The 15,760-nt window shown below is 47.8% G+C and overlaps 1 protein-coding gene across 3 annotated transcripts in view; it reads right to left on the bottom strand.

The window, feature by feature from the left end:
* LOC141190223 (transient receptor potential cation channel subfamily M member 2-like) overlaps positions 1 to 15,760 on the bottom strand; it is a 399,780-nt gene that overhangs the window by 149,410 nt on the left and 234,610 nt on the right. The gene's annotated exons all lie outside the window — the stretch shown is intronic.

The following is a 15,760-nucleotide window of genomic DNA, read 5'->3' as shown; positions in this document are numbered from 1 at the left end:
CTGTCCGACATCGATAGCACCACCTTTGGATCAAGGCAACCTAACATGTCCGCCTGCATCTTCCTCACAGACCGGCAGTTTGCCGGGGACACCCTTATCAACCCCGTCTAAGCACAATAGCCAGCCCTCGGTCCCTCAGATGTGGACAAGTAAAAGACCATTTCCTCCTAGCCATGAGAAAGCTAAGAGGTTGAATTTCACCATCTGCAAGTTCTTGGATACAGAAATGCTGCCTTTCCGCCTGGTGGACACAGAGGATTTTCGAGACCTTATGTCCGTCGCAGTGCCCCAGTACCAGATGCCCAGTCGGCACTACTTCTCAAAGAAAGGTGTGCCTGCGCTCCACCAGCATGTCGCACACAACATCACAGCTTCTTTCAGAAACTCTGTGTGTGACAGGGTGCATTTCACCACAGACACTTGGACGAGTAGGCATGGACAGGGGCGTTACATGTCGCTGACTGGGCACTGGGTAACTATGGTGACAGCAGGACAAGGGGTTGCTGTCCAAGTCTTGCCGTCCCCACGAGTTGTGCGTCAATCCTCTTTATGTCAAAGTTCCTCCACTGCTTCTGCCTCCTCAACCTCCTCTCGGTCTTCCACCTGCACCCAAAGCCTGTCTGGTCATGCCACAAGCTTTCTAACTGCGCAGAAGGGATCCTGCACACCTCCTTACTATGCTGGCAGTAGGGCTCAACGTCATCAGGCGGTTTTTACATTGAAATGTCTGGGAAATGTGAGTCACACAGCTGAGGAGTTGTGGTCAGCTCTGGAGAACCAATTTCATGAATGGTTGTCTCCACTGGACCTGAAACCAGGGAAGGCCGTGTGCGACAATGCTGCAAACCTGGGTGCGGCCCTTCGCCGGGGCAATGTCACACACGTGCCTTGTATGGCTCACGTGTTGAACCTGGTTGTCCAGCAATTTTTAGCCCACTATCCCAGACTAGATGGCCTTCTGCAGAGGGCACGGTCGCTGTGTGCTCACTTCCGCCGTTCGCATCCCGCAGCTCAGCGACTTACATCTCTACAGAAGTCGTTGGGCCTGCCACTTCACCGGCTAAAATGCGATGTGCCTATCCGGTGGAATTCAACTCTGCACATGTTGCAGCGACTGTGGCAGCACCGACAAGCCCTGGTGCAATACGTTCTGACGTATAGCCTGGGCCAACGAGATCCAGAGGTGGGGCAAATCACGCTGGAGGAGTGGTCTCAGATCAGGGACCTATGCACCCTTCTGCACAGTTTTGAAATGGCGACGAAGATGTTTAGTGCTGACGATGCCATTATCAGCATGACTATTCCGGTGATTTACATGCTGGAGCACATGTTAAACAGAATTCGGAGTCAGGTGGTGGCACAAGAGGAGGTGGAGGAAGTATAGGAGGAGGAGTTGTATGTGGAAGGGCTAACATCTGCAAGGTCCAGACGGTCGGCAGCACCAAGGCGGCAGGCATGTGAGGGTGGGGGAGATGATTTTACCAGGGCGCATGGTAGCAGCCAAACTAGTGAGGAAGGTGCAGGAGCCCAGGAAGAGGTGGAGGACGAACTGATGGAAGACTCATCAGATGAGGGAGACCTTGATCACATTTCTGTTGTGCGAGGTTGGGGGGAGAGGACAGAGGAAGGAAGCATGATTGTTACCTCGCCACCAACACAACAGGGACTTGGTGCTCCTGGATGCGCAACACACATGAGTGCCTTCTTGCTGCACTACCTGCAACATGACCCTCGAATTGTGAGAATTAGAAATAATCCTGACTACTGGGTTGCCACACTGTTAGATCCCCGGTACAAAAGTAAATTTGCAGAAATTATTCCTGCCATAGAAAGAGATGCACGCATGCAGGAGTATCAGCAGAGACTGTTGCAGAATCTTACATGTGCTTTTCCACAAAACACCAGTGGTGCACGTAGTGAATCTCATAGTTCCAACTTGCCAACCGTGGGACCGTCAAGTGTTCAGCACTCAAACCGTAACAGAACCACAGTATCTGCTGGTAACATCAATTTTGCGGAATCATTTCACCACTTTTTTAGCCCATCCTTTGCAAGGCCACAGGAGACAAGAAGTCTGACACATAGTCAACGCCTAGAGACGATGGTACAGGAGTATCTCCAAGTAAACATTGAAGCCATGACTGTGTCACTGGACCCTTGCTCTTTTTGGGCTTCCAATCTGGATAAATGGCCGGAGCTAGCCACTTACGCCTTGGAGATCCTGTCATGCCCCGCAGCCAGCGTTCTGTCTGAACGTGTGTTCAGCGCTGCTGGTGGTGTGCTGACAGATAAGCGCACGCGGCTCTCCACTGATAATGTAGACAGACTCACGTTCATAAAGATGAACAAATCATGGATCCGAAACGACTTTTCTACCCCTGTGTCATCCTGGGGAGAGTAAAAGCTTGATGATTGGTTAAAATCACCTCACCAACCGTTTTAAGCTTTCAAATTACTAATCATGTTTATCTGTATCTTGGCTGGAAAATAATTTGGGCTTTGTAGCAGTGTGCAGCACTGATTCTATTAGGCCATCTATAATAACCTCCACCAGATTTAAAATTACTAATCATGTTTATCTGTATCTTGGCTGGAAAATAATTTGGGCTTTGTAGCAGTGTGCAGTACTGATTCTATTAGGCCATCTATACTAAGCTCCACCAGATTTAAAATTACTAATCATGTTTATCTGTATCTTGACTGGAAAATAATTTGGGTTTTGTAGCAGTGTGCAGCACTGATCCTATTAGGCCATCTATACTAAAGCTTCACCAGATTTAAAATTAATAATAATTTTTAGCTGCATCTAGCCCGGAAAATAATTTTGGGGCTCCGAGATGCGCAAGACACATAAGTGCCTTCTTGCTGCACTACCTGCAACATGACCCTCATATTGTCAGAATTCGAAGTAATCATGACTACTGGGTTGCCACACTCTTAGATCCCCCAAACTTTTCGATCAACCTTTTCATTTTAATAAAGACCAAAAAAATGGTCATTTTTGAAATTATAAGCATTAGCAGGTTGTTAGAAACTGAAATCAAACAGTTTTCAACGCAAAACTTTATTCTAGGTGATGTTACATTTTCACATAGGACCCCTTGTTCGAAAGGAGCTTCTGAACCCTCTCGTCCATTGAATTTGTCAGGTTTTGGATGGTTTCTGCTTCAATTGTTTTGCATGAGGACAGAATACCCTCCCAGAGCTGTTGCTTAGATGTGAACTGCCTCCCGCCATCATAGACACTCCTTTTAATGATGCTCCAAAGGTTCTGAATGGGGTAGAGGTCAGGGGAGCATGGGGGTCACACCATAAGTTTGTCCCCTTTTATGCCCATATCAGCCAGAGATGCAGATGTTTTATGTGCAGCATGAGATGGTGCATTATCATGCAAAAAATGATCTTGCTGTGAAATACACGGTTCTTCTTCTTGAACCATGGCAGGAAGTGCTGTTTGAGAAAATCCACATACATTATGGAGTTCATCTTTAGCGCCTTCAGGGATCCTAAAGGGGCCGACAATCTCTCTCCCCATGATTCCAGCCCAAAACATTACTCCACCTCCTCCTTGTTGGCGCTGTAGCCGTGTTTGCGTGGGGTGTCCATCAACCAGCCATCCTCCACTCCATCCATCTGGACCATCGAGCGCTGCACGGCACTCATCCGTGAACAAAACAGTTTTGAAATCAGTCTTCATGTAATGTTTGGCCCACTGGAGCAGTTTCTGTTTGTGTGAAGTGGATAGAGGAGGTCGACAGGATGGCGTATGCACAGCTGCAAACCTCTGAAGGACCTTGCATCTTGTTGTTCGGGGGACGTTGGAGGCACCAGCAGCTTCAAAAACTTGTCTGCTGCTATGACAAGGCTTTTTTGCCGCTGCTCTTTCAACCTGACGTAATTGCCTGTAGGAAAGAGTCCTCAATTTGCCCTTATCAGCACGCACACGTGTGTACTGTGAATCAGCTACATACTTCTTGATTGCCAAGACACTTCATCCTGATCATCGCACAATGTTGATTGTACTCATGCCTTGACCTAAACACTCCACAATTTGTTGCTTCTCAGCAGCCGACACATCCTTTTTCTTTCCCATTTTGGCAGAAAATGTAGGCTGCTTAATAATGTGAGAGAGCCTTCTTAAGTAGTCTTGCCTTTCATTGGACACACCTGCCAAACTAATTAGCACAGGTGTCTGCAATTGCTTACAGTGATATAAAGAGCCCTGACACACATCACCATCAATGAGTTTAACTGACAAACAAAAAAATTCTTCCCTTATCACTCCTAAACACTTTTTGCATAATAATTTGGAACGCAGTGTACATGTGCTTTTCCACAAAACACCAGTGGTTCACGTAGTGAATCTTACAGTTCTAACTTGCCAACCGTGGTCTGTATGGAGTTGTTCAATAAAGGGCCCAAAATTAAGATAACATAGATGGGAGAGGTCTCTATGAATAGGAATTCCTAAGTATTTGATACCCTGTGAGGGCCAGGCAAAGGGAAAGTTGGACTGGATGGAATCCTGTATGGATTTGGGGAGGGAGACATCGAGGGCCTCAGACTTCGCTGCATTGATTTTAAAATTTGACCATGTAACAAAGTGATCTATTTCAGCCATAACAGCAGGGATGGATATATGTGATTGAGTGATATATACTAGGACATCATCAGCAAATAGAGAGCACTTGTACTCGGTGCCTCCCACCTCAATCCACCTAATATTGGGGTTATGGCGAATTGATGAGAGCAGGTGCTCCGTCACTAGGATGTATAAGAGAGGGGACAGAGGACATCCCTGCCTTGTCCCATTGGTGATTGTGAAAGGTGATGAAAATGTTCTGACGCGCCCCCTGGGCCTTGGGACACCCGGAGCCGGACCCTTTTTGGTGGATGCTGGTGGTTGTAGTCTCCGTGGCGGCGACCCGGTTCCGTGGCTCAGGGCGGTCAAACCAGTGGCGGAACTATTTATGTGGTTTTGATGTTTAAATGTCCGACTACGCCACCCGTGGATTGCGGTCAGAGTGAACCGCCGCTGCAGGGCAGACCGCTGAGGCTGGTGTTGTGGGTGCAGCAGAGCGTAGCATAACTCCCCACGGGAGGAGTATAGCCTCAGGGCAGTGTATGCGGAGGATGGGGGTGATGGTGCAGGGCAGCAGCAGTAACGACACGGAGTCAGTGATGCAGTTCAGGGCCTTTACTCACAGTTCTTATTATCCAGACCACGTCTGTAGTTAATGGCTGCCCACGTCTTACTGTGCTCACCAGGTGAGGGGCTCAGACAACTCCCAGATAACTTTGGAGCGCTTCACAGGACCCCCTTTGTGTGTCCTTTGTCTGGCCTTTCTTACCAACCCTTCTGTCCGGCTGCCTCGGGCCTCCTCTTGGTAAACTTGGCGCCAGTTTCCCTGACCCTATGTGGTGCCTTCCTAGCGGGTGTAGCGAGGGGCTGCGCCACATAAAATGTCACAGCCTCCTGTTTCTAGCTGAGGGTCGTTTCCTGCCTCCACTAGTTTCGGGGACCGGTCTCCCCCTTTGGCCTGACCCCTCCACGCAGGTGGATTCGGGCGTGCGGTGGCGACTCGCCCGTCCGCACCCCTGGGATCCCTTCGTTCCTCGTTCCTGGAACCTTCTCCGCTCCTCTTCCTTCCTTCTCCCTCTTCCAGGCCTGGGCCTCTGTTACTAGGCCCGCCTCCGGAGCAGAGCTCATGCAGAGCCCCTGCTCCCTGCCACTTCTGCTCAGACTTCTCTGCACTGAACTAAGATGGTGCCCACCTTTTATACTCCCTTCTCAATACACCCAGGAACTGCTTCCTCCCTGCTCCTGCACTACAGGGTTCCCCTTCCTCAGTGTTCCCTCCCCCCACTCCAGCCAGGGACAGGGACTGTCGTGCCCATCTCAGGGGCATATTGGTCGCCCTGCCCCACGGCAATGTGGTGTAATGCATTCAGGTGTCGGGTCCTGATCCACACTCCATCCTTACTTGAGAGTGAGATATCACACCTCTGGGTGAGGTGCAATACCTCTGTAGCAACCGAGCCCTCAGGGTGCTACAGTTCCATTTATCTTCAGCCTAGGTGACGTATTGCGATACAGGGCCGTGATTTTGGCTATAAAAGGGTCCCCTAGACCCCTACCCCAAGCTTTTTAAGAGAATCATATATGGCGTGCCAGGAGACTCTATGGAATGCTTTCTCAGCATCCAACGAGAGTATCTAATTACAAATTTTTAACTGCATCTAGCCCAGGAAATACTTTGTGCCTAGTAGCAGTGTCTGCTAGTCAGCGGATTATCCCGGCTGTTAAGCAAGCTACACCACCTGTAGTTTGGACACTTAATTTTTTCAAAGGAAATGCTTCGGGACCACGGGATACTCAGTGAAGAGCATCAGGAGGCACCCCAAGGCATAGGGGCTGGGACTGGCAGTAGGATGCCTTGCGGTGGACAGCTGAGCTCGATCCTTATAAAAGCTTTTTAACTGCAGCAGCTTTAGTGGACGCTACTGGAGCTGGAATTACGCGGCTGCTGGCATGAGACTTGCCCTCCAATAGATCCTTGTAAATGGATTTAAAGTGTATTCATTCAAATTAGAGAGACAATTTAAATTAAAAAGCTTAGAGCTGCCTCCACCACAGGGGGGCTCGCTCGACCCACCAGCGGACAGGCACCAGTATTGGGAGAGGGGGGCTGGCCGTCAGGGTTCACCGCGGCTCTGGCACAAACCCGGCGACACGGAGGTGGCACGGGCAAGAGCGGACTGAACGTGTCGGCTTCTCACTTTTTGGATTTTAGAAGGGCATGACATGCCTATATCTGTGTCTCCCCCTCCTTTTACTCCTCCACCTCTTTTCTTTTCGCATGACTATATGTACTTGTCACTTTTCCATGTGTTAGTTGTGTCTTCTGAGCAGTTTGTCAGCTTTTGGACACCTTTGAAGGTGTTTTCTATGTGTTTCTATGTGTTTTTGTTTGCCTGCCATTGGTTTTAACGGTGTTCGAAGGTGTTCGACGAACAGTTCGACGAACAGTTCGGCGAACACACGGGTGTTCGACGAACCAAACCGAACTCGAACACTACGGGGGTGGCTCAACACTACTTCTGACCCACTTCGTACACCTGCTCCCGGACGTTTAGGTCATACCACAGCTTCTGGCTGGCCTGTGCCTGCACCATATTCCCATACACCAGCTACTCACATCACCTGCATTTTGTCATGGAGCCTGATAACATACTCTATGAGGAACACTTCGGGTGTGTTCAGTTCCCCTTCCCAGGATTATCTTATCACACCAAAGATTATTTTAGCACCAAAGAGGAAGTAAGCAGACTGCACTAGCTCCAAGCTTTCACCAGGAAACATGTGAATATCACTGGCACTTCCCTCTAGCAACAAGTATTTAAACACCTAGGCTTGGGTGTCAATTAGCCGGAGGGAGGTAGCCGCTGGGTCCTAGAGTGAGACAGCTAAGGAGGTGTCTGTAATGCCAAATGAAGAGATCTTCTCCAAACAACTGCAGGGCGACTGTCTGTCACTTCTGAAACACCCTTGACAGCAACATTTTTCTACCGCTTGTTGTAAGAAGCAGAGGGAGTCTCCCAATATGCCACAGTACTACAGGAAGTACTTACAGAGGTACAAAAGAAAGAGGCAGACGGAGTAGGCGGCATGGGATATGTGGACCAGGTATTATGAGATCAATTTATTCTGGGACTCTACAGTACTTCCCTGAGACAGATTCTGGGTGAGGGAGTAAGAGTGCATTCTACCTTAAGCTTTCGACAAATATTAACAGAAGCGTTGGCCCGAATCAAAGAAGAAAGCTGTGCTTACTGAGTGGTGCGGACCAGGCTGTCACAACCGTCGGGGGCGGAGGGAAAGAAGAGGCTCTGTTCAGTGCAGTGCAAGATTTGCAGAATTCCCTGAATATTATGCAAGAAAAATTGACTCAAACGGAAAAGAGGATGGGGACAGGCTCTGCCACTGAGACAACAAACCCGGCCCTACCACATCCTTATCGGACCTTCCCTCAGGGTCCTGAACCTGGGCCTCCTTATGGTGGTCCGTTGAACCCTTACTTTCCCCTGCCTACAACGTCTGTGGGTGGGCCATTTTGCCAAATTCCTCAATATCACCCTCCAGCAGTTCCCGACCTGAGCCTCTCTAGCCAAGAACCCAGCGTCCTTCACCACGACCAGCTGGCTAGATGTCAAGGGCGCCTCCCACATGCAGATTAAGAGAGGATCATTAGGTCGCACAGTGCTGGCGATGTGGAAGTGAAAGACACTTCGTTAGAGAGTGTCAGAGCAATATGCAGAGATACCCAGAGCCCCCGTTAAACCTCCAGGCCCTATAGTAGTGGTGCGTCCTGCAGGGAAGGTAAAAGGACAAACCATCCAGCACAACTCTGAACATCTGGTTGCGGGCTGTCCCATCCTGCGAGCTGAGTTTGAAGGAATCCCAGTGGACTGTTTGGTGGATACTGGGTCACAGGTAATGAATATGCCTGAGTCGTACTTCAACCTTTACTTTCCAGCGATGGCCAAGCCAGAGTGGGAGACGTTGATTCAGTTAACAGCAGCTAATCAGCAACCGATCCCAGTCACAGGGGTCATGTGGATGAACGTGCAGCTATGTGAAAAAGATGTGGGAAGAAAAGGCGTCCTGTTTGTCCCTGAGCCATTCAAAAAAGAAGTACCGGTGATAATGGGCATGAATATTCTGCGGGAGTTGGACCAGACCATGTTCACTAAATGGGTACTGGAAACTGAAAACAGGCCACTCCGCATAAGCCCACCCAGAAAGCGTTTTAACGGATGATCTGCATCTGTGGGACATAGAAGACCATCCCAATACATCAGGATGTGGGAATTATCCGAGTGCCATGGAAGGGCATCCCTCACTCTCCCTCCTGGTCGGGAGACCATCCTCCCACTGCCTGTGGGAACTTTCTGCAACCTTGAAGGTATGGAGGTGGCTGTTGAACTGGTGGGCCTAGACGAGATAGGCCAGAATGTCATGGTGGCCCAGACACTGGCAGTGGTCCAAGAAGGGCGAGTACCCATCAAAGTCATGAATATGGGTCAGCGAGAAACCCACTTATCCCCGAGAATGGAACTGGCTCGGGTGTACCTATAAGGAAGTGAAGTATTGAGTCCGAAAGAAGTGACTCTGGCCCCAGTAGATGATGTAGTCTGGGCCCTGACCATCACGGCTGAAGTGAAGGGGGCCCCGACTCCGGAATGGAATGGGCGAGCCCTCTTGACCCAGATGGGGGTGGATGTGAAAGTTCTTAATCCAGATCGGATACAAGCTGTTGAAGAAATGATGTTGTAGAATCAGGTCGCATTTGTCCTCCACGCGGACGACTTCGGCTGCACGGACGCCATCACCCATGAGATACCGAAGGGGGACACTCCTCCAATTTGAGAAAGCTATTGACAGATAACCCCCAAGCTGTACCAGGAGGTGAAGTCCTTGTTGAAACAGATGTTGGATTCGGGAGTGGTGCAGAGTAGTCAGAGCCGATAGGCAGCCCCAGTGGCGCTTGTCAAGAAGAAGGACGAAACCCTTAATTTCTGCATGGACTACATGAACGCATGCACCTTGCAAAACTCATACCTCTTGCCCCGTATCAAAAAGTCCTTGATAGACCTAGGAAAAGCTAAATAGTTCTCTACTCTGGATTTTGCTAGTGGGTACTGGCAGGTACCAGTGGCAGAAAAAGACAAGGCAAAGACAGCGTTCATAGTCCCTATGGGACTGTTTTAATTTAATAGAATGCCTTTCAGACTATCCAACGTGCTGGGAACGGTCCAGCGGTTGATGGAGAAGTGGTTGGGTGAGCTGAACATTTGAAGCTACTCTAATATGCCTGGATGATATCATTGTGTACTCTGCTACCTTTCAGGAACATCTGGACAGATTCGGGCAGGTGCTTGAACGATTACAGGCCCATGGCCTGAAGATAAAGCCATAGAAGTGTCAACTTTTCAAGAAAGCGATCGAGTACCTGGGCCACAAGGTGCCCAAGGATGGAGTCTTGCCTTCCCAAGCCAAAGTAGCTGCGATACAACAATGGCCAGCACCTAGAACTCTGTGGGAGTTGAAAGCCTTCTTGGGATTAGCCAGGTACTACCGGCGGTTCATCAAAGACTATGTAAAAATAGTGGGCCTTCTGAATGAGCTGCTAAGAGGAACTGCTGGGGGACCCAAGAATCAGGGCATTCCCTGGGAACAGAAACAAGAGGAGGCCTTCAAGACCCTGAAAGACACCCTGACATCTGTCTCCATCTTGGCCTTTGCAGATTTCAACTGGCCTTTACTCTTATACACGGATGGCAGTCTTCATGGACTCGGAGCAGTCCTTTCACAGCTTCAAGATGGGCATGAAAGAGTCATCGCCTATGCCAGTAGGTCCTTGAGGGATACAGAATGGAACCTCCATAACTACAGCTCCTTCCGGCTGGAACTCCTCGTCCTAGTTTGGGCCATGATGGAGAAATTCACAGAATACTTAACAGGAGCCAAGATTCTAGTGCGAACTGATAACAACTCATTGGCCCATCTGGACACTGCCAAGCTGGGGGCCCTGGAGCAACGTTGGGTCGCTTGTCTTGCAAAATTTGACTTCTCGATTCGCTACCGCTATGTCACGGAGAATACCAACGCTGATGGATTGTCAAGAGTAACCTTCGAGAATCCGGGAGTAGACTGTGATGAACACCTGGAAGAAGAGGAGATCCCAGATTTCCCCAAATTCACATTCAGTCTCGATCTCTACCCATGTCACTAGGGAGGACTAACAAAGAATGGGGTCAAATTCAAGATGAAGATGCAGAGTTGCAGCAAGTGAAAAGCTGGGTAGCCCAGGGAAAAGTGCCCGACAAGGATGAAAGAGCTGACCTAGATCCTGAAATGAAGTCCGTACTGCGCCAGTGGGACAGGTTGGAAGTTCGAGAAGCCGTTCTATATCGCAAGTGGCAACAGCCTGCTGACTTAGAGGCAAGGTGGCAAGTAGTAATCCTTGGAAGAGTGGCACAAGAAATTGCCAAAGAGGCTCATGAGTTTGGAGCTCACTTCGGACGGGGAAAGACCTACAAGTGGCTGCAGCGTTACGTATATTGCCCCTGGCTGGAAGACACGGTTGAGGAAGCTTGCCGACAGTGCCGGTTGTGTGACCTCACCAAAAGCACAGAACAGAGGGCACCCATACAGACCAAAGTACCACTTGAAGTGTTGTTCATAGATTACCTGCTCATGGGACATTACTTCCTGGTCATGACCGACCACTTCTCCAAGTTTGCGGTGGTCACCATGACTCAGGACCAGATGGCTGAGTCTGCTGTGCGAGCCGTCTATCAGGATTTCTTCCGGGTCTATGGGTGTCCGAAGTGGATTCATTCAGATCAAGGAGCGGGTTTTCAGGGTAGAGTGATGGAGGAACTGTATCGAGTGTACTTCGGCATTGAAAGGTCCCAGACAACCCCATATCACCACCAAGGCAATGGGGCCTTGGAGCACTTTAACCGAACTGTGTTTCAAATGTTGAGGACATGAGACGAAGACAAGAAAAAGCATTGGCTTGACTACGCACCCAAACTAGTCTGGGCCTATAACAATGGGGTCCACACAACCACGGGTTATACCCCATACATGCAACTGTTTGGTAGAGCCTGCCAAGAAATCATCAAACTAAATCTGGAACAGCCAGAGGATCTATTCGAAGGATCTACCAACTCCTGTGTGAAAGAGCATCATCCACGACTTCAGTCCATCTGCCGGATAGCAGGCCAGCAGTTACAAGAGAAGACATATAACAGCCAACCGCCAATTCAGGAAGTTCTGCTCCAGCCTGGAAACTGCTGGTACGGGAAAAACTAACCCAAAGGGTAAATGAACGAACATTGGGAGGTACAACTATTCAAAGTGATCAAGAGAGTGTATCCCAATGGTCCAGTGTAAGAAGTGCAAGTTGAAAATGAGGAGTCTGATTCGAGAACTCTACACAGGAATATGTTACGGCCAAGCCGCTCTGAAGATCTTGCATCCCAAGAGTTGCTCCTCCTGTTCTTTCATCAAAACCGGCTTTCCCGGACAGTGACTTTGGTGAAGACTGGTGGACCGTTCCTGAGATAGCGGAAGGTCCCCAGTCCATGGATGTTGACATTCCTGAGACAGAAGAATTGCCAGCTGGCGGAGGGGAGGAACCCCAGGCTCCATTTGAACCTTCAGCTGAAGAGGACAGTCCTACAGCCGCTTTTCCCATGGAGTACAGTCAAGGTCTCCAGAGATCCAGTAGTCCTAATGCTGGGGTTCCACCAGACAGGTCACAGACTTGTGATGAAAGTGGCCCTGTTATGTATACCGCTGCATATCCTTTTCCTGACTATACAGCAAGGTCGAGGACAGCCGCCTTTAAGTGGGGAGGCATGTAGAGGGTCAGCCCTTACTGGACATTGAATGATACTGTGGCTTTAAGAGACCATGCTCTCCTCTGATTATTCCTCTTGGACAAGTCGCCTCTCCCCCCTGTTGTTTTGGTGTGTGCTGTTGAAGAAAGAAGAACCAGGAAGTGAGAATACCTCGTATGTGTCTGAGGTAACTGACAGGACAGTTGCCTGTGTCCTGATTAGGAGAGATAATAAGAGGGCCTGATGTTCTCTGGGGAAAAGATAAAGTTCGGACTATTGCAAGATTGGTTGTCAGAACTGTGTCCAGAAGTAAATAGCTGCATCGCTTCTCCAGAATAGCTTCCCTAAATACTGTTGACCTGAGGTAACAGATAACACAATGTGTCAGCCTTCTCTCATCATTGAGAGGGGAATAAGACTTGCCTGACCTGCAGAGGGAAATATATTCAATATACAGGAGAAAGAAGTCAAGTGCAACTCATCCGGCTCAGCTACGACAGAACCAAGCAGCAGCTGCCTACAGTGGTGGCCAAAAGTATTGGCACCCCTACAATTCTGTCAGATAATACTCAGTTTCTTCCTGAAAATGATTGCAATCACAAATTCTTTGGTCTTATTATCTTCATTTAATTTGCTTGCAAGGAAAAAACACAAAAGAGAATGAAGCAAAAATCAAATCATTGATCACTTCACACAAAACTCCAAAAATGGGCCAGACAAAAGTATTGGCACCCTCAGCCTAATACTTGGTTGCACAACCTTTAGCCAAAATAACTGCGAACAACCGCTTCTGGTAACCATCAATGAGTTTCTTACAATGCTCTGCTGGAATTGTAGACCATTCTTCTTTGGCAAACTGCTCCAGGTCCCTGATATTTGAAGGGTGCCTTCTCCAAACTGCCATTTTGAGATCTCTCCACAGGTGTTCTATGGGATTCAGGTCTGGACTCATTGCTGGCCACCTTAGAAGTCTCCAGTGCTTTCTCTAAAACCATTTTATAGTGCTTTTGTAAGTGTGTTTTGGGTCATTGTCCTGCTGGAAGACCCATGACCTCTGAGGGAGACCCAGCTTTCTCACACTGGGCCCTACGTTATGCTGCAAAATTTGTTGGTAGTCTTCAGACTTCATAATGCCATGCACACGGTGAAGCAGTCCAGTGCCAGAGGCAGCAAAGCAACCCCAAAACATCAGGGAACCTCCGCCATGTTTGACTGTAGGGACCGTGTTCTTTTCTTTGAATGCCTCTTTTTTTTTCCTGTACACTCTATGTTGATGCTTTTTCCCCAAAAGCTCTACTTTTGTCTCATCTGACCAGAGAACATTCTTCCAAAACGTTTTCGGCTTTCTCAGGTAAGTTTTGGCAAACTCCAGCCTGGCTTTTTTATGTCTCGGGGTAAGAAGTGGGGTCTTCCTGGGTATCCTACCATACAGTCCCTTTTCATTCAGACGACGACGGATAGTACGGGTTGACACTGTTGTACCCTCGGACTGCAGGGCAGCTTGAACTTGTTTTGATGTTAGTCGAGGTTCTTTATCCACCATCCGCACAATCTTGCGTTGAAATCTCTCGTCAATTTTTCTTTTCCGTCCACATCTAGGGAGGTTAGCCACAGTGCCATGGGCTTTAAACTTCTTGATGACACGGAAGACACATTAACATTCAGGTCTTTGGAGATGGACTTGTAGCCTTGAGATTGCTCATGCTTCCTCACAATTTGGTTTCTCAAGTCCTCAGACAGTTCTTTGGTCTTCTTTCTGTTCTCCATGCTCAATGTGGTTCACACAAGGACACAGGACAGAGGTTGAGTCAACTTTAATCCATGTTAACTGGCTGCAAGTGTGATTTAGTTATTGCCAACACCTGTTAGGTGCCACAGGTAAGTTACAGGTGCTGTTAATTACACCAATTAGAGAAGCATCAAATGATTTTTCAAACAGTGCCAATACTTTTGTCCACCCCCTTTTTTAGGTTTGGTGTGGAATTATATCCAATTTGGCTTTAGGACAATTCTTTTTGTGTTTTTTCATTGAAGACAAATTAAATGAAGAGACTAATACCAAAGAATTTGTGATTGCAATCATTTTCAGGAAGAAACTGAGTATTTTCTGACAGAATTGCAGGGGTGCCAATACTTTTGGCCACCACTGTACCTGTTCCTTTTCTGCAGAATTGTGAGTGAAACACCTGTATTGAACTGTGTTATGGTATAGCTCATGTTTATTTTAGTTAGGACGCGGTAGCAGTGAGGCCCGATTAGCAGAAAGCCAGATAGTGAATTAGCTGATAGTAGTTAATGAAATTTGATTTATACTGTTTGTATTGAACTTTCATTGCCATAGCTGGAGCACATTTTGTGTGACACACTTCAGCTATTTCTTCTTATATGTTATTAATATTATCATTGTAAATACTGTTATTCTTATCTTCCGGCATATAATCCCTTTTTACACAATAAAGCCGGTGTTTTGTTTCTGCCTCCTCGTCTACTGTGCCGCATTTGTATTCTGCTTTGCTGTGTTATTTGGACACCGCTACACTCATACACTCCCCTGTGATTACCTCACCTGGGCCAGGTTGTGGGCTGGTCTCAGCCCTTCATGATTTTATGAAATCCCCAACTTTTGCGATAATTCCTCTCTGGATGAACACAGAAGTTGGAGATTGATGCCATATTTTTTATCAGGATTTTATCTTAACTTAGAGACCAAGCATGGCATAGCTGTTGTCAGTTATATGGTCACTGTGGATTTATGGCTCATAGGCAGGTGCCACAGATATGAAAAAATATGCATATTCTTCCCCATATTACCCCGGCAGTGAAAATATATATCACATCCCTATTGGGTTTATAGAAACTCCAATATTCTATATTTTCTTTTGGTGCCTTAGTGTCCAGAAAATATGTGTGGATGTAGGGAATGTGCACCTGTGAAGGACAATAACTATTTCTAAAGAGTGTGAGATTCTCCTCCCTTTTATCCTTAACAAGTCATTTCCTATCTATTCAATCTATACTCTTTGTCTATACGCAAAACACATTCTTGTTCAGTCACCTGGCCCATATGTTAAACTGTGTAATTCACTAGACTCTCGGCTCTTGCATGTTAATTAAGCTGGTTCACTATTCAATTTCCTACTTGTGCTCTATTGTATAATCCTACATCTAAGTGTCAGCTCAGATTGCAAATGGCAGAGGGAAGGAGGGAGGGGGGCGAGTGACTTCAGATATTTTTAATATTTTCTATGACGCAGTTGATAAATAAACAGGGCAGAAAAAGAACCATAGTCCATAAAGAAATGGGACAGAAGAAAAACCACTGTCTGAACTGTCTGTAAACAGATGG

The sequence above is a fragment of the Phyllobates terribilis genome, unplaced genomic scaffold (assembly GCF_046119375.1).
Source record: "Phyllobates terribilis strain yellow unplaced genomic scaffold, ASM4611937v1 Scaffold_2__4_contigs__length_985480577, whole genome shotgun sequence".
NCBI classification, from domain to species: domain Eukaryota; kingdom Metazoa; phylum Chordata; class Amphibia; order Anura; family Dendrobatidae; genus Phyllobates; species Phyllobates terribilis.
The sequence above is the reverse complement of the archived record's forward strand: the minus strand, read 5'-3'. Positions and strand labels throughout refer to the sequence as shown.